Raw genomic sequence first — 19,546 nt, 5'->3', positions numbered from 1 at the left:
AGTTCTGACTATCTTATCAAAATGTTAATAAGCGTGGAGGTGGTGGGTTCGAATCCCGCCTTAACCCTGGATGCATTCTTTGTGATGTCCTTCTCTATATTGTGCTACCTGTTCTTCTGCTTGACAAAGGTTTATAAGCCTTAATTGAGCACACAAGCCTGCAAATCTATGTTGTATATCAATATAATAAACGAAATGTTAATCGAATATTTATAATTATTTTAAACAACGATTTTATGTTCCTAGTTCGGTGCTTGTTTGAAGATCTGTTTTTATTTCCCTGTGCAGAAATGGTGGGTTCAGAGTCAACAAACAAAATGCGTTATGTCATAAAATTTTTCTATCGCTAGGGCAAAACAGCTTAAGAAACAGTTAAATTAATAAAAGAAGGTTATGGGAAAAATGTTTTGGTGTGCCACATTCACACATCACACACAACAAAAGACAACACGTAGAGACACACCCAGAGCGGGATTCGAACCCGCAGCCATTGGCTTCGCAGTCGAGGCACGCTAACCACTCGGCCACCTGGTCGGTTTTTCTCTGATTATGAAGTTGTAATCAGCATGCTGTGGCTCCAAAAAGTGCTGTGAAGTCTTATGTTTCAGTTTTGCAAAGCCTGTGTCAACATGCATTGAGAAAGCGTTTTGTATTGGATGGAAATAAGACATCCTCGGTATAGCCATATTACCTGTGCCGAGGTGGCTAGTTGAATAAGAGATAAAAAAGCTGTGTCAAATGTTGGTAAGGAACACTCCACATTGTAACCATCTTTCAAAACCGTTCCCAAATGTGTCGTTCGAGGGAAGAAATGTATAATTATGGGAATTCCAAGGGACATCTTGCTCTTATTTTCACTTTTCGACTGGAAATCCTGCAGAAATTTCTCATACGAATACCCTTCCACTAGATCTCCTTCAGATTCACATTTTAGGGAATACAGGAATTTTCTGGGAACATTACAGTTAGATGGCAACATCGGATATTCTTGCGCATGCGTACTCTAGCATTTAATAAGCAAATTTTAGTTTTAAGTTTATTTTAATCACACGCGCACTAGGACGATTTAGAAGAATGCAGAATGTTTAGAAGAATGCAGAATGTTTAGAAGAATGGGTTTATTTTATTGTTGGATTGGTCTTGATTTGCAACATGTATTTGTAAGTAAATGAATTTTTTTTATTTTCAACTGTGTTTTGTAAAAAATCATGGCATATTTTGTGTAAAAGCAACAACGTCGTTTAATCAGAGGTATAGAAAATTCAATTGAAATTTCTGAAGGTCATACCACAAGTGTTAATTGTGTTTCGAAAAATGGTTAATAGAGTTGTATAAATATTTAAGTGAATAATATTAATTTTACCTTTGCGGATATTTCTTTGGAAAAATTTGAAAATTTCAAATCTTACTTGTCTACTTGGGTAAATGATAATGATTAACTCATGATGCACTATCATGCCTTTTAAAGTTGTTGAAAACTCACGAATGTTTTTCTCATACAGTTTTTAGCAGTCAAGACAGATTTTTATTCTGATACTTCAATTTCTTTTTTACTGGATATTTTGCAAGGGGATATTTCTGTATCATGATCTATCGGATGAACTGCAATCGCCAAGTAGCCAAATGGAATTTAAAGTTGAAATTTTTTATTTTATTTATTATTTTTTTTCTTCTTAAATTTCGCGCTGGCCTCTGCTCGGAGCTTGGCAAGATTATGGTATAGATCACGATACTATTTCTATATGCAGTATTTTTCTCTTGATCATAGTAATAAATATTTGTATTTTTTTACTGTTATTGTGATATGTATAATTCAACTCACTGAGAGATGCCAATTTCTCCACTTCAAGGGAAATTTTTTTTTCTAATGGTGGCTAAATTTATGCTTTAATATTTGATTTCTGATTTTGTATTTGATTTAAGAGAATTTTTCTTACCACAACATATAAATAATTCACACAGATATAAAAATTTCCTCTTTACTCTATCATGTAATTAGATTTTAATGTGTCAAGAAAATATTTAATCTCCAGTTCATAATTTTTTTTCTTAAAATTTGCTTAAATTTTTTGTTGCGATTAATAGGAATGCGTTATTAATGCTGGTATTGAATGTCAGAAATTAAAACTTCAGCTTTTATAGATTTTGAGCACTTTAAAATTCTTATTTACATTTATAATTTTTTAAATTTTCAAATAGCTACGGTTTTCTGCTCCACTCTATGTGCTATGTGCATTTGCTATTTCTTTCCACCTGATATCTGCTAGATTCTAAAATACTCTTTTAATATTTGGAATTTCTTTAAGCTACTTGTTTTTTTTTTGTATATGTATGGTTTAAACTTTTTTCCATTTCTTAATTGAATCGTATATTTTGTTTTTTTAAATATGTAATTTTCTGAAGTATACATAAGGAACTATAAATATTCATCTACACAGTGCATAAGGATTAAATCCTATTACCAGTGTACTCACGTTGAATATTGATCTATAAATGGCCATCCCAATGAGCCAATCTTAGGTTTATGGCCTAAACGCGGCTACAATCTTATTTTTTAAAAATATTTCTCTTAACTGATTTTACTTTCGTAAATCTTAGAAATTTGTTTTTTTGAATTATATTTTTTTAGTGGTAGATACACTACAGTATTCACCCACCAGAATCATATTTGTGATAGAATTCGATGAATGAGTTACCATTAGTTGATTCATTGCTCTTTTGTGAGAAGCCGTGAGAGCTGTATTAAGTTCAGGGTCGTGATTGCTCCTGTGCTGCCATTAGCAGTCGAGAGTATGCAGGTCGACGTTGTGTGTGATCGAGACTGAGTAGCAACAGTCTGAGGAGGTGGATAAAGTCGCAGTTACAAGTAGCAAGTCAACAGTTCAATGTGGACAATCCATCGAAGTAGGCGTGCTCAAATTGAAGTAGAAGTTTCCATCAAGGTAGGTGTGTTCATATCGAAGTGGGAGTTTCTGTCAAGGTATTCATGTTCACTTCACGTCCAGGTCACCAATGTGGGTAGAGGATTTATATAGACCATTCCAACCTTCATCTATGAATGGGAACCCCAACATAAAATCGAATTAACATATCTTATATACTAGTGAATTGGATTTTTATTTTTGTAGTGGTAGATACACTACAGGCCATATGGCCTGGGTCATGCAATGAAATTTTAACAGTCCAAATCTCAGACCGTGTGATTTTTGGCTGTTTCCGACGTTGCAGAAGAAATTCTGAGGCAGAAAATTTGATACATATTCTAATGTCATATCAGCAGTTCTTTGAAGAAGCTTTCTTGTTTTGAAAAGTAGGTTGAATGATGGGACCGTTGCATATCATCTGAGGGATTTATTTTTTGTTGTAAATATATTCTGGATTTTTTTATGATTTTACTCTTGGTTTTTATGGAGCGCCCTTTGTATAATAGTTTTGTTACCATAAACCAAAATTCGTTGAAATTAATAAATGCTAGTATTTCCTTTTATAGTTTTCATGATCCAATGTGTTCAGAAAGATTCGCCTATATGACAATCAAGATATATTGTTGTTTATCCATTAGTTAGTGATAAATATGTATAATTTTTAGTTTTTGTCACTTGAAACCATGACTGGTAATATGCATGGCATTAGGCTGTATTAAAAATTTCCCTTTGGTAGATGCAAAATTTTATATATGATTTTTTTTTAAAAAATTTAATTAATTCTAATTAACTAGAGTAATGAACTGAATATTTGAGTCGACATAAAAACAATTTAGAGCTCAAATATTTTTATTGCATAAAAAACTTATTAACTCATCTATATATTTTTAATGATAGTTATCAATAAAAGACCGGTGACTGAGTGGTAGTGCTTCGTGCCCCCGTGCCACAGGTCCTGGGTTCGATCCTCGGACCGGACAAGGTTGACTTAACCTTTCATCCCTTCAGTGAGTTGATAAATGAGTACTAAATATGCTTGGGAACTAAACACTGGGGGTTCCGCGTTTGGCTGACCACCTAACCGGAACATCTGGTCCTGCACCCCAGAACCCAAGGCAGGGGTGCTACGCTTGCGCCATTTGCGACAAACTGAGACAAAACGGCATAACTGCCCCATTTTGCGACATTCAGTTCAGTTTCTGCCAAAGCTGCGCCATTCTGAGACAAAACGTCCAAAATTTGACAAACCTGAATTCAGTTTCAAATATTAATCCGCATCGCCGTGAGTCATTGGAGAGCATTTTGCCGTTCACGCCTCCTAAATACGGCTAATTGTCGGCTATTGGAATGCATATAGAATATGCGTTTCGTGTCTACAATTGGATTATGTACAGCAGTGAGTATCGTATGCACGTGATCTTGTAAAAAAAGAGGGTATTCTTCCCTTATACTATTGGTTATTATCTTGCTTTTTTTTCTTAGGAAACTGTACAGTGCACATAATTATTCAGGGATGAAAGACTTCCGCAAAAAAGCGAAAATCCGCTTTTTTTCTCCCAATTTTTAAAGTTTCCAACCATGTTCCAAAAACTAAAATTTCCAATTAGAGAAACCCAAGCCCGCCAGAACGATAGTTGTATTTCCGCGACTTTCGCTATAGAGTGGAAAGGAGTCGAAGCATTTCGTTTCGATCGCCGATATTTGATTTTTTTTTGTTTGGCTGATTTTCGGAATTTTAAATATTAGGAACTGCGCTGGAATATGCTAAAATCGCGATTTTTAATCAGACGATTTCAGTATCAATCATCGATTTTCGTATTTAACTGATTTAAAACTTACGTGTTCGATTTTTTTACGCTACTTAAAAGTCGTACTAGCAATTCCTGTTCACTCAATTTAAAAATTTAATATCGCGATCTGTATTCTCGCGAGTTTAAAATACAACGTCGCGATTCGTATTCACGCATTTTTAAATCCAATATTGCGATTCGTTATCACGCAGTTGTAATATCAGATCTCGTTTTTCGTATTTGTACGCTATTTAAAAATTACTCATTGCGATTCGCATTCACGTGATCTAAAAATTACGCATCGTGATTCTTATTTACGCGATTTAAAAATTCAATATCGCTATTTGTATTTTCGCGTTTTTAAAATCCAACAGCGCTATTCTTATTCACGTGATTTTAAAATTCAAAATCGTGATTCATATTCACGCGATTTTAAAATCCAAAATCGCAATTCATATTCACGCAATTTTAAAATCCAGTTTCACGATTCTAGAAAGAAGTAGAATTAAGTTTTTTCTTGAATTAGTTACTGTAAAGATGTGATATATTTTTCTACAGTTGTTGCATTTAAACAATTACTAAGTGCATTCATAATCACATTTTATGATTGTATATTTAGCTATATAAATTAAAAGAACATAGTCAACTAACTAATCTTGTGAATGCAAGAAAGTACAATCTACTAGTCAATGCCAATAAACTAAAAAGTTTACTTTTATACTTAATAAAGGATGCAAGTCATTTTAGAAAGAAAATTATATTTATATGTGTCTTTTTAAATTGTTTATAATAGTTTTTAAATATTTCTGTTTTGATATAAAAATGTATATATGCTAATTTTTGGCTATTAAGTGCTCCCTAAAATTTTCTTGAAAAATTCCTACCTAAAATATTTCAAAATTTCACTGCACCTCCTGAATTCTATCAAAGAGGGTTTTTTTTTGTGTTATTTGCATTTTCTTAAACTCTCATTATTTAATTACTGAATTTCTCTTTTAATTATTGAAATCTGTAGACCTTTCATTGTAACTGAATAGTTATATATTTTGAGATGAAATTTGAGCTCAAAATAAAATGGGTATTTTCCCTTTTGAATTACTGAAACTAAATAGATATTTCTTTTTAGAAAGTTAACACCATTATATTTTAAAAAATAAGAAAGTTAAAATTTACTTTGTAAAATTCTGGAACAGATACTATTCATTGGCATAAATGATAAATGCAATATATATGAAAACAACAGTCCACAAAATAATTTTGTTGACTCTTATAATCAATCATATGCAGGTTTTTTAAAATCCTAGCAATAGTGAATGTATGTATAATTGTAGTATTCCTAGCATGCTATTAATGGTTTTATGGATCCAGAAAATTATCTTTATATTGTTATCAAACTGATTAATAGTCATCTTAACTGAGATAAACTGAGTCAAAAAATAATTTTAGCTCAGACAAACTGAGCCAAAAAGAGATTTTAACTGAGACGAAATGCAATTTCTGGTGAGACAATTTGATATTTTGCGAGTAGCACCCCTGCCAAGGTCAAGAAAACTGAGATGGGCACAGTAGGCCTTGGCCCTCTATGAGCTGTCGCTCCACTAAGTTTAGTTATTTTTAGTTATGAATAAAATTGTTTAATAATTAGTATTTAAAACTTCTTAATAAGGAATTACTAAATTTACGAGTAGACTATACAGGTATATTTTATTTTATTTCAAGTAGCTTTAATCTAGTTACAAAAATTAAAATACTTAAGAGTATTATTTTTATTTAACACTAGATTGCCTAAGGAAGTCATTTTGACTGCTTTTTAATTTCGATTAGAAAAACAATGATGACACAGTTTCTTAGAATTTGGTGACTTTTTGTACGACATAGAATTTTTTTATTGTTAATATTTACTAATAACTTGTTATGTAACTAAAAATAATATCAAAAGTATTGAAAATAAATTTTAACCAAATTTCTTTATACATTAGTTATTCTTTCACAATGCAGTCATTTTGACTGATTTTTGGGCAATATAGGTAATTCAGTCTTTCCAGTCTTAAAGAAAATACTAAGAGAACTTGAAATTTTTTTTTCCTATTACAGAGATTTTTTTAAAAGATCCTTTACAGAAACGATATAATTTTAACTATTCAAAAAGATTTTGTTTATCAAAATAATTACTCAAATAACTAAATAGATGACAACTGAATAACAAACAATGACTGTTACAAAAATATTCTATTTTTTAGACAGTCATGTAGAGTACTGTATAGATATTAAAGTGTTTTGAGTCAAATATATATCATTCTTTACAGAAATGGTGTGATTTAAAATAAAATGTATATTGAATAAGACGAGCATTCCAGGACACAAAACTCTTGGCTGTTTTCCAATTGGCGCAAAATTTCAGTTGTAATGGGAAACAAACATTTGAGGCAAAACTATTCATTTTTGTTTATACTTAAAATTGCTTTTGATTTACATTTAGGATTCTTCGTTTCTTTACTAGAATTTTAATCAAAAATAATAAAATTAAATCATAGTATTTAGGAGGATATGATCTCATGTTTGTGATCTCAAAATGTATTTCTCATAAAATAAGATTAATATTTAAAAATTGAACTTAAATTTAAAGGATGGTTATAATGTTTTAAAAATGTATGAACGTCAGTTAAAATTTTATAGTAAATATTTATGTCTAATGGAAAAAATGGCTAAAAGTCAAAAACTTATCTCAGGATTTACTTGATCTTATGAATTGGCACATGCTGATATCTTCAACCATTATCAATCCATTTTTGAAATAATTAAAATTTTGAAAATTTGCTTAAAATTTGGTAAAGTTAGCTCATAAGAGATCTATCACTTTTGATTTGCAGAATGAGATTCGCGAATGTTGTAAAATATTTACTGTAAAACTTTAGTTTTAAAAATTTGTAAAATCACTGCTATGCTAATCAAAATGAGAACACAAAACTACTTCATTATTTTAATGATGTATTATTAAAGAAGGTTTTGTTATCGTACTTTATTACTTTATAATACGTAATATTTTTCTCTATGAAAATTTAATTTTTCCCATTATGTTTTGAAGAATTAAATTAAAAAAGTTAAGAAAATTTAAAATAAAAATAATTTGGGTAATTGTTAAATTCAATAACAGATATTATATTTTAAAATCCTGCCAAAAAGTTCAAATAAAGCTAAGAAGGCAAACAGTTCCTGCAATGTTTGTAACATTTTATCAAAATTTTGGTAATTTCCAGCTGAATAAAACATAAAGTGCTATGCTCAAAATATTCATGACTGAATGTTATAATTTTAGTGATTTATAAGAATCAAACCACAAAATTTGCTGTAAATTTTTCTGGAGGAATTGCAGGGGTCTGTTTAAAAGAAATTTGGGTCCGTTAACAAAATATCTAAACTTAAAAACGGACCCTTCACAAAATATCTAAACTTAAAAACGGACCCTTCACAAAATATTTTGACTTAAAAGCGGACCCTTCACAAAATGATTTTTCTTTTAATCGGATCCTTCACATATTTGTTTATCTTCATTCTTATTTTGTTAATCGAATAAACCCTTTCCAGGGCAGAAAACAAGAAAGATGGATGTAAACGAATTAAGTTTTGTCTTCGGCAGACGATTCTTCCATTATTCGTCCAAAATTAATATTCTACGTTCAGCAGTATAGGCTAAATACCAAATATTTGTATGTTGCATCTCTAATTTAGAAGCAGCAATTGTTGTTTAATTTTTAAAATTTAATTTTTTTAATTATAATTTTACAGTGTTGAGCATAATCTTGTATGTCTTTACAATTTAAAAACTCCTTGAAAAAGTTTTTTTTTTTTGCAATAACGGACCCTATTTACACAAATTCATAAAAGCGGACCCTGGTTGAAAGAATGTGAGTAATTTTTTCACAATTTCACGAAAAACGGACCTTTCACAAAATGTCTGGACAGACCCCTGAATTGCTTAAACGCAAAATATTCCAAATATTTAATTACTATAAATTTTTGAGATATAATGAGCAGGAATTACATGGGATTGAATTTATGTTCAATCTTATTTTTGGGTGTAAATAGAACGTAAAATAAGTATTTTTAAGCAGTACTTTAAACAAATATTTGAAAATTTGACTTGTTGCATTGCATTTCGTTGGAAGAATGTTTCTCGCAATTAGAAAATATTTCGCATTGCATAATTCTCTAAGCGAGGAAGTGAGTTTTTAGAAACACAAAAGTTATTATAAGTAATGGTTTATTGTTATTTAAATACTTTTCTGTTTGGCGAAGAAAAGAGTGTCCGACATGGCAGTGTTATTTATTTTTATTAACTCGTGAGCGTAAGTTGTTCATTTTCTTTGGGCTTTCATTTTGGCGAGTAAATAGAGAAGTCGCATAAACTCCTCGAAAAATGGCGACTTTATGGATATTTTCTTTGGATAGTACACGGAAACTTGTAAAAGTTAAAACAAGCATCATGATTTATTTCATACTTTATTTCATTCACTTGATATAGTAGGTCGATTTACATTAGAATGAATACCAGTGACAAAACATTATCGTACTAGAAAATTAAAAACGTGTCTAGCATTGAAAACGTAGAATGGCCTAAATTTAATCTATAGCTCTTATTATTCTACACGGTGCTTTAATTAGTCTTTTTCATAGATCTTTCCTCAAAAGTGGCTTAAGTGTGTAGTATTACTTCAATGTTTTTTTCTTCAGTTGCTTAGTTGAAGTCTAACATCAGACTTAATAAAATTTTGATGTATTATGATTTTAAAAATCAGTGAATTATTTTTATTTTTTAAATATTTTTTTTGTTGAAAAAGAGACATTAAAAAAACCTTAAAAAGATAGATTTTATTGTCAGTTTAATAAAATACTAATGTTATGTTTCGATTGATCTTTTAATCACATTAAAAATACGTTGCGCAAATGAATGCATGTTGGAAGTTTGTGTGTGGTACTAACTTTTTAGGAACTTAATTTCGTGTAATTTTAAAATCGGTTTCCTCATATCAACGTCGGTATTATTTCTTTATTTAAATCCAATCAAGATATTAAGGTTGTAAGGATTTATTTAGGTACTTTAAGTAAAGAAATTGACTTTAATTCAAAGAATAGCTTGAACTTTAGTAAGGACACTTTATTTCACATCTTTTTCAGATATTTTTTGAGAGTCTTTAAAATGGTGTTACAATTCTGCATGAAGCTGCAAATTTTTTATTTTATTTTGTTTCATCCCTCATTTAACAGTGGACCCAATTTTGAGTTTACGACTAATAATGTTCAACTCCGTAGCCTTGTAATTTTGAGCCAATTCAGAAGACAAGGAACCTCCTGGATCAGAACCCTCAGATATTGATTTGATACGGGAACATGGAGGTCGACAGGTTTAACGTGCATCAGTCACCATTTACAAAACGGGGAATCTTCAGACGGCAGGAATCGAACCCACGAACTCTTGGACATGGAGCGCAGTGCCCTACCAACTAGGCTATCCCTGCCTTGCAAACTTTTTTTTTCAAAAAAAGCTGCAGAAAATTGAATTTTACGAAGGAAAATGTTGCCCCTGTTTGGACTAAATAATTTACTTACAGGAATTAGCACCGCATAACCTTTATTTTTAGTACCTAGATATTTTTTACCAATTTTTGAAGTAGTATTATGCATTTGAGTTGTAACTTTCAGTAAAGTTGTTGAAGAAAATTGTGTTATATAGAGAAAAATATAAATAAATGTTTACCTTACACGGAGTAGTTTAAATATTAATTTCAAACTTTTTCACTATAAAATATATATACTGTATCTATTTAAAGACCTATATATTTAAAATAAAGTTGATCTTTTTAAATTGTGATTTATAAAAAAATGGTTTTAATTTCTACAACTTTTGAGTTTAAAATTCGTTTCATACACTTCTTTAAAATTTTCAAATTCCAAATGTGGCAAAATTTTTATAGTTTCCAGGAGCAAAGAGTTGTAAAATATATACTTCAAGGTCTTAAATATAATGTCAATATTTTATATTGGGATACATACTATGTATAGTGCCCTGAATAACTTTTGATTGGATGATTGGATCTTCGCATTCTAGGATTCCAACTTATTGATTCAAGAGGGTGACTTCAAATATGCTAATTAATTACTGCGAACGATATTTCAAGTTACGAAATCACACACTAATACGTACTTTCTCTGAATAAACGTACCTTTTTTTCAACAAATTCAGGCTTCTGACATCAAAATATAGGGGGTAGCCAAAATCTGGGAAATATGATCTTAATTGGCTAGAGTGCTTAAAGTTTGGACCCTCTAATAATTTTATTTTTTGCGTATTTTACCACATTTCGAGAATTGAAAATTTTTTGCACACAATTATAAAATTCGCTTATCCAAAGATAATTCCGTGCAAAAAATAATTTTTAGTAATTATTTTTTTTATTGTTTTATTTAATAATAATTGAAAAAGTTTCGAATTGTAAGGTATAAAAGTTTCTACATCTTTTTAAAGTATCTAATTTTAGATGACAAAATACAAAATTTGAGCAGCTATATTGGTTTAGTGATTCCTGAGAAATCTAGTTTTAAATATACGACTTTTTTAAAATTTGATTTCTCAGGAACTCTATAGACTCAAAAAATTTCTGCCTTATAATTTAAATTTTTTTCGATTATTACTTAATAAAATAGGGAATGCGGTATTGGTCCTCCTTAAACTGTTTTACCGTAAAGTGCTCGACTTCGCGTGCAGGTCGTCGGGCTACCGAAGCGGGGGTGCCATCCCCTTTGCAGAGGATCAAAATTGTTTTGACATGTCTTCGGATCATCCTCAGGGATGTTTCCCAGACCGTCGTCAATAGCCCATTGTGCAGCTCTAGTGCGACGTAAATGAACAAGCAAACTTAATAAAATAGTAAATATTTACTAAAATTTAATTTTTGCATGCAAGTTTCTTAGCATAAATGAATTTTATAATTGCGCTCAAAAACTTTTCAATTCGATTAAAAAGTTTTCGAAATATGGCAAAATATTCAAAAAGTAAAATTTTTATTAAGGGGTTCAAACTTTGAGTCTCTCTAATGGCAAAACTATAGGAAGCATATTTCCCGGATTGCGACTATCCCGTAGTACTGTATATTTCGGGGGTCAGAAATTCGAATCCGTTGAAAAAAAAGGTATATTTATTCAAAGTATGCTACTGTGTTTGTTTTCGAATTTTAAAATATCGTCTGCAGTTGATTAATTAACATATTTGAGGCCACGTCCTAAATCATTAAGACTGTGTCCTGGAACGTAAAGATTCGATCAAAAGTTATTCAGGGTGGGCTGTTTTTTTTGGTGCACTGTACGCTATCTCTTTTTCTGTAAAGCTGTTTAAAAGTACCAGCTAATTATCTTTTTCTTTAAACACTGACTTTGTAAAGCATTTAAATTAAACAGTTGTAAATTTTAGGAGATTTTGAGGGGGGTAGTATTCCTTCATCCTTAATATTCATTTTAAGAAGTTTTGTCAGAGAGAAAGCGCAAAAATTATAAACATAAGTTTTCTTAAAATATTATTTAAACGAGGACGGAAACTATCGAAATCTGTTGTATCACAAGTAAGAAATTGCAGAGTGGGCCAGCATCCAAGGTTTCGTGGCCAAAATTAGTATTTCGATAAAATTAGTTCAAAATTTGGGATTTTTTATTTAGGGTTTTCATGTGCAGGTAAATTGAATTCATAGTTGAATACACTAAAAATACCAAAAAAAATCAAGATGGCTGCTGAAATATGGCGAGCAAATATATATATATATGTATATATGTATGTATATATATAGCAATGAAAATATAATAATTTTCGAAATTTTATATTAAAAATGAAAAGCAAATTATATTTCCGAAGTAATGTTACAAAATAACACGAAAACATGAAAAAAAACATAATTTTTGTTTTTCGGTACATTTAGTCCTCCTTTGCAATATGCGCCAAATGGGGCAGGTTTTTTCGAAAGAAGAAACATCAAAGAAGACAACAAAAAAAAGTTTAGCTAATTACCTCGTGGAACTTTTTAGAGATAAGTTTCGAAAATGATTCATACATTGTAAAATGTCAAATGATAAGATATAAACTATAAGTTTGTCAAGAGTATTAACTAATCCAACAAACTGAAAAATTGTACTATAATTTCAGACTAATTACTCTGATAAAAATGTAACATAAACGTGAAAAAAACGTGAAAAGTTACATTAAAAAATTTTTTTTTAAACATATTTTTCACTACATTGTCCGAAAAGTAAAGTAATTTATAATGTTTGGAATGATTATGAATACTTAATTTAGGCGATATTAAAGCTGCCTATACATATTTTAGTTGAAATGTAATTTTTGACTTTTGGCCAAAGATCATGTCTTTTGGCCCACTGTGAATTGGGATGAAAAATATCGAAACTAGTTTGATTTGCCTGATGAAGCTAGGAGGAGTCTCTAATAATCATTTTTTAACTTATCTCAGTTTCTTTCGAGAATGAAACATGCTTATATAACTTCAGACCTACCTTTCTCTGTACTGATTCAATTTGATACTGATTCAATTTTCTCACTGAAATATCAGTTTGCAACAATTAATGTTTTGTTTCATTTTTAACAAGTATTATGAAAGTATATTAACGGTCATTGTTAAGGAAAACTCTGTATGAGTTATTGTTCGTAGGTTTATTATGCAGGGTGTTCCATAGTTACTGCCTACAAATACAGATTAGAGACAGAAAATAAGAATGGTAAAAATTTGCAATTGGGTGTCCTTTCTATTTTGGCGACTTTTCTTATATTCTTACAGAAATCAGGTAAAATGACTTATTAGAGAAATTTTCTAGTTAAAAGTAATCGAGATAGAATTAATAAGAAGAAAACGGATGATTTAAATACAGTAAAGGTTCCACGTTACAGTGTCCAATCCAAGGGGCACCCTTATTCTAATCACAAATATTTAAGTGAGGAAAAAATAAAAAATTCTGTTGAAGTTCAATGAATCAATATAAATAAGTAGGGCTAAAAGTGTCCAAACCTGCTTGATTGCTGAAGGAAACGGAGAGGAGTTGAAATGTTATTATTAAAAACGTCTGAATGCTTTATCAGGCAATAAAGCTGGTTTTGATAGTTTTATTCCGCTTTCTTAGCTGATGATTTGACAAATTTCAATGAGGTTTTTTTTAAACTTTAGTGTTAATTTGCAACTCCTAATTTGTAGTTTTTTTTCTTCAGTAATTCACTTTTGAAGAGGTTACTAAAGGGTGGTGAAGAGAACTGATGAAGAAATAGTGTCTGGATTTATACGAAAATTTTAAAAATTAGTTTCCTATACTATTTACCCGACAAAAACAATATTTTTAGGATTTAAATAGTTTTTATGCGTGTCGGTCTTTAACGTAGAGTTATACAAATTTCATTTAAGCAGTAGCAATTTATAAGAGAATGTCGAGTTTTTGAATGAATAGATTAAGTTTTTAAGGTTACAAGGGGTATTTTTCAAATTTGATTTCACAACGTTGCTCTTTGGTCCATATATTTTTAAATTTATCAACTAGTATTAATCAAAATTGTTTTATGTAATTTTCCTTGCTTGTTAGCATGGCATTTTAACTAAAATTATAAGGAAATGGCATAAATTGATAAGGAAATAAATTGATAAAGAATCACCAAGTGCATGAACGTTTTTGAGACATTGAATTCGATTTTTAACTGCATTCCATGTCGTTTAGCACGGGGAATCTACAACAGGAAATGTGATTTAAGTTACTGTGGTTAAAAATTTATACGGTTTATTAAATTTTCATGCTAAAAAACTATATTTTTTCTTAAATATTTCTACAAGTGTTAATTATTAATTTAGTACGTGTGAAATGTAATTTTCTAAAAAATCGCTACAAACTCTTGAATTATTGACAGTATCGAGTAAATATTGAGTAATAGTATGATTATGAAGTAAAAGACAGTAAAATATCGAGTTGTTATATTGTAAGGGTCAATTTAAAAATTATTTTCACAAGTACGCGCACTACCCAACCTATATTTTTGGGATCAAAATATTTAAGATTCTCAAATCTTTAAAATAATGACCTTGCCTTTGAGATCTAGCTTATTTCAAAACTTGCAATCGATTTTTTCATAGTTTTTCAGAGCTATTTTTGACTAAATGTTTAAAGATACGAAGAACAAATTTCAATTTAATTTCATAAACTTGCATCGGTAAACGTATGTTATTAGAATATTTTTATCAGTTTTAATATATTTTATATGGTGCTGGGCGATTACGAGTCAACTTTTCAAAAATCGCAAATACTATTACACACTAATCATCCTTTTATTATAATTTAGAAGCTACAATTAGGACCACACTAATGTCGCTAAGAAAGTAGTTATAATGCATTTCATTGTGAGAAAGTAAGACTTGGCTGCTAAATTTTATGATCCTCCAGAGAACTTGTTAGGAACAACATTTTCCTGCTTGAAAAGCTTTAAATTTCCTAAACACAATTTATTTTACCTGTCTGCATTTTTAACAGAACATATTTTATATTACTATTCAGGGGTCTGTTTAGAAGAAATTTGGGTCCGTTAACAGACCCTTCACAAAATATATTTTCATAAAAACGGACCCTTCACAAAATATTTTAACTTAAAAACGGACCCTTCACAAAATGATTTTTCTTTTAATCGGACCCTTCACAAATTTGTTTATCTTCATTATTATTTTGTTAATCGAATAAACCCTTTCCAGGGCAGAAAACAAGAAAGATGGATGTAAACGAATTAAGTTTTGTCTTCGGCAGACGATTCTTCCATTATTCGTCCGAAATTAATATTCTGCGTTCAGCAGTATAGGCTAAATACCAAATATTTGTATGTTGCATCTCTAATTTAGAAGCAGCAATTGTTGTTTATTTTTTAAAATTTAATTTTTTTAATTATAATTTTACAGTGTTGAGCATAATCTTGTATGTCTTTACAATTTAAAAACTCCTTGAAAAAGTTTTTTTTTGCAATAACGGACCCTATTTGCACAAATTTTTAAAAGCGGACCCTGGTTGAAAGAATGCGAGTAATTTTTTCACAATTTCATGAAAAACGGACCTTTCACAAAATGTCTGGACAGACCCCTGCTATTACCAAATTGGTTGATCTGCATAAGTCACCATTTTTCAAGTTCTCGAAAATTGGCGCCCATTCTCAAGACTTGCCAGACGTGAATGGAAAAAAAAACAAATGTGGTTTAAAATGTGAAACGTAAAGATGCCAATGAAATATGGGAAATGAAAGTGAGAACAAAATTAGGAAAAAATATAGTAGCTGAAAAAAAATAAGGATGAAAAAACAAATCAAGAAAAACCATTGTCACCAAGAGAGGCGAATCAGGGTATATTGCCTTTCCGCGCGCTATGAAGAGATGGTGAGGAACTAATGTTGTTAAAAAGGTAATCAGTATTCATATGAAGGAGACAAGATTCCAAGGCATCAGAATGAGCTGATGTGACTAGAGTGGAAATAGGTTTTGGCTCTGTCAAAATGGAATTAATACCCAAGATTCTAACAATGTGCAGCAATCGATAATTTATTGAATTCCTGCTGGCAGCCACATTTATACTGTTCCTTAAGTCTAAATTTTAAAGCACGCCTGGTTTGTCTGACTTAGCCAGGGTCGCACTGGCTAGTTATGTGGTTAATGCCCGCTCGATTTTTAAAACTGATAGTATCTTTAAGAGATTTGAATAAAAATTTTCTAACAGGCCTAAAAATGACTTTAAAAGCAAAACGGGAGAAGCTATTAGCAATTATATAACAAACGGGATAGAAAGAACGGTAAAGTAACAAGTTCACAGTAAGTATTAGAACAAGAGGGGCTTTTGGGTCTAGTGAGTATAGTAAATCAACTATAGAAGTTTCCATGAATCAACTATAGAAGTTTCACGCTTAGAAAGGGGAAGTTCAGAGTTTAAAGAGGAAGAGCAAAAATTAATTGCTAGAAAAATGAAAGCATGAAATGCTGAAATTTTCTGATAATTAGGGTGTTCAGAATATAATGAGGGGGCCAGGAAACGGTCAAATGTTTACAGGAAACAGGTGGAAAAATAATTAGGGTGTTTAGCTACAAGAACAACTAATTGTGACTTTCACCACTCTTTTATTGAAATTGAAGATATTATCTCTCTTGTAAATTCCTTTGTTCAGCGAACTGATTATCAATTCAATAGTAATATCTATGAACAAATTGAGAGTTCAGTCATGTGCAACCCTCTTTCTCTTATTTTTTGTAACAGATTCATGCATTTCTAAGAAAAATATTTTAAATTGTTTAAATTCTCATGGTGTAAAAGATATGCTAACGATACGTTTGTCTTAGTAGACAGTGATACGGAGTTTTAAGAGATACTTTCGGTTGTCAACACGGCTGAAACCAACACTCAATTTACTTTAGATGAGAGAGTTAGTTCAACATTTCCGTTTTAGTTGTTCTTGTAATTAAATCCCCTGATCATTTTCTCCCTTATTTATTTTATTTTATAACTGTCGTTGAACAGTCGACCCAATTTTTGGGTTTACAACTACTAATGTTCAACACCATAGCCTTGTAATTTTGAAAACAATCCAGACAACGAAACTCCTGGATCAAGTATCGGGAGAAATTTGCCTTCGTGGAGGACTTTATGGTGCAACTGACCCTCATTTGCATTACATGGAGAGGAAGACCACAAGAGCCTCCCACGGTTAGCCTGACGGCAAAGGGACTCTAACCAATGATCCGTCTACCATTGTGGATATTACACGTCAGCACTGGGGGAGGTGCACGCCGGATGCGAAATTCGTATTGACCAGCCATCACCGGGACCGAATCCGATTCACCTGATTGGAAGGCGAGCGCTCTATCCCCCGAGCCATCGCGACCCTTCCCTCTATTTATTGTAAACATTTTACCGTCTCTTTGCTCCCTCTCATTATTTCTAATTACCCTAATTGTCAGACCTGATCTTTCTTTGAACGTCCTCAACATCCTGAACTTGTTGCTGCTAAACGTCGATTTGAACCATCTATAGTTGATTCAGATCTTGCTAAATTTACTGGACCCAAACGTTCTTCTTCTAATCTTTACAGTGAATTTTATTGTTTCTCTTCTCTCGTTTTCTACAAAATTACTCCTCTACCGATTTAGTTTTAGTCATTTTTAGGCATGCAAACAAGATTAAATTTAGGTCCCTTAAATATCATTTTCAGTTTTTAAGATCGCTGGGGCATTTTTAAATACCTTGACAGGGTGACCTTGGCTACATCGAATAAACCAGACTAGCTGTAAAATTTAGGCACAATGCATAGGTTTGTTTTCAAGTAAGCGATAAATTATCAATTGCTGCACAGTGTTGGAATCTTAGGCACAAATTTAATTTTGGCAATGCCAAAATTATTTCTACCTCATCTTGATGCCCTAAAATCTTGTTTCATATGAATGCTAATTCCTTTGTTGGGTTGGTTGGTTCTAATGCTACTTGCCACATGGGCAAGCCTGCTTGGTGAAATCGAGCAAATTAAGGCAGAGCGTGCGTTTCTTGATTTTCAGTGGCGCTATCTATGGCCAAGAATTCGACATCTGCCACACCATACGTCGCACCCGTTTATAGGGCGGACCCATTCATACATCCATTCATTCATCCACAGATCGTAATTTTGACTAGAATCGGAGAACGATCGATCTCCAATCAAGTACCCCCCGAGGCATGGAGGACTTTTGCGACTCAACAAATTTAACGTGCATCAGTCACTTTGCTACACGGGGAGTCTTCGGCCGCGGGGTTCGAACCTATGAACTCTCAGACATGGGCCCAGCGCCCTACAGACCAGGCTATCCCGACTAATTCCTTTGTTAAGTACATTAGTTCCTCATCACCTCTCCATAGAGCGTGGAAATGTAAACTCATGTTTGTGAAAATTGCTACACCATGAAGGACCTATGCGAGGGAGCTGAAATTTTCAGGAAATGCAAAGCAGAGCATGTTATGCAAATGATTAGAATTTGAGATCCGTAGCGCATGCGTATGCTGAGCAGCGCCCTCTGAACGGCTGATCGATCTGTATAAATTGACGGCTGTAGCAAGGCGTGTATGGTTATCGGTGGTTATCTGCTTGTGGTAAATGTTAGCTTAGACGTTACTTATGCCTCTTCGACGAAAGAGAGCGAGATTTCAACAACTTACGGAGTTTGAACGAGGGAGAATCATCGGCCTTCGTGAAGCTGGATTGTCTTATCGTGCAGTAGCAGCTCCTGTGCAGCGTAACAGTAGCACAGGATGTGTGTTTGGAAGCAGTGGACGGACGAGTGTCAGACAACTTGGAAATCCGGGAGTGGACCCCGAAATGTCACGTCAGCTCGCGATGATAGACACCTGGTCCGCGCGGNGGATTTTCTTATCGTGCAGTAGCCGCTTCTGTGCAGCGTAACAGCAGCACAGGATGTGTGTTGAAGCAGTGGACGGACGAGTGTCAGACAACTTGGAAATCCGGGAGTGGACCCCGAAATGTCACGTCAGCTCGCGATGATAGACACCTGGTCCGTACGGTACTGATTGACCGTACGGCTCCCTCTAGCCAACTGGCAGCACAGTGGTCAATAGCTACAGGTGTTTCAATGTGTGTTTCATCAAATCGTAGACGTCTGCTGCAGCGTGGACTGCGCGCAAGGACTCCTTTATACAGGATCCCCCTCACGCTAAACCTTCGCCACCAGCGGCTGCAATGGGCCAACCAGCATAGGGACTGGCATGCAGATTGGCAGCGTGTCGTGTTTTCTG

The 19,546-nt window shown here is 32.3% G+C and overlaps 1 long non-coding RNA gene across 1 annotated transcript in view; it reads left to right on the top strand.

The window, feature by feature from the left end:
- Positions 1-1,084: 1,084 nt before the first annotated feature.
- LOC107457276 (uncharacterized) overlaps positions 1,085-19,546 on the top strand; it is a 110,406-nt gene continuing 91,944 nt past the window's right edge. Inside the window, exon 1 of the long non-coding RNA XR_011638327.1 lies at positions 1,085-1,160. This is a non-coding gene — a long non-coding RNA (uncharacterized lncRNA). The remainder of the gene's footprint in view (positions 1,161-19,546) is intronic.

The sequence above is a fragment of the Parasteatoda tepidariorum genome, chromosome X2, assembly GCF_043381705.1.
Source record: "Parasteatoda tepidariorum isolate YZ-2023 chromosome X2, CAS_Ptep_4.0, whole genome shotgun sequence".
In the NCBI taxonomy this organism is placed as follows: domain Eukaryota; kingdom Metazoa; phylum Arthropoda; class Arachnida; order Araneae; family Theridiidae; genus Parasteatoda; species Parasteatoda tepidariorum.
Note: the sequence above shows the minus strand (reverse complement) of the source record. Positions and strands in the feature narration are given on the sequence as shown.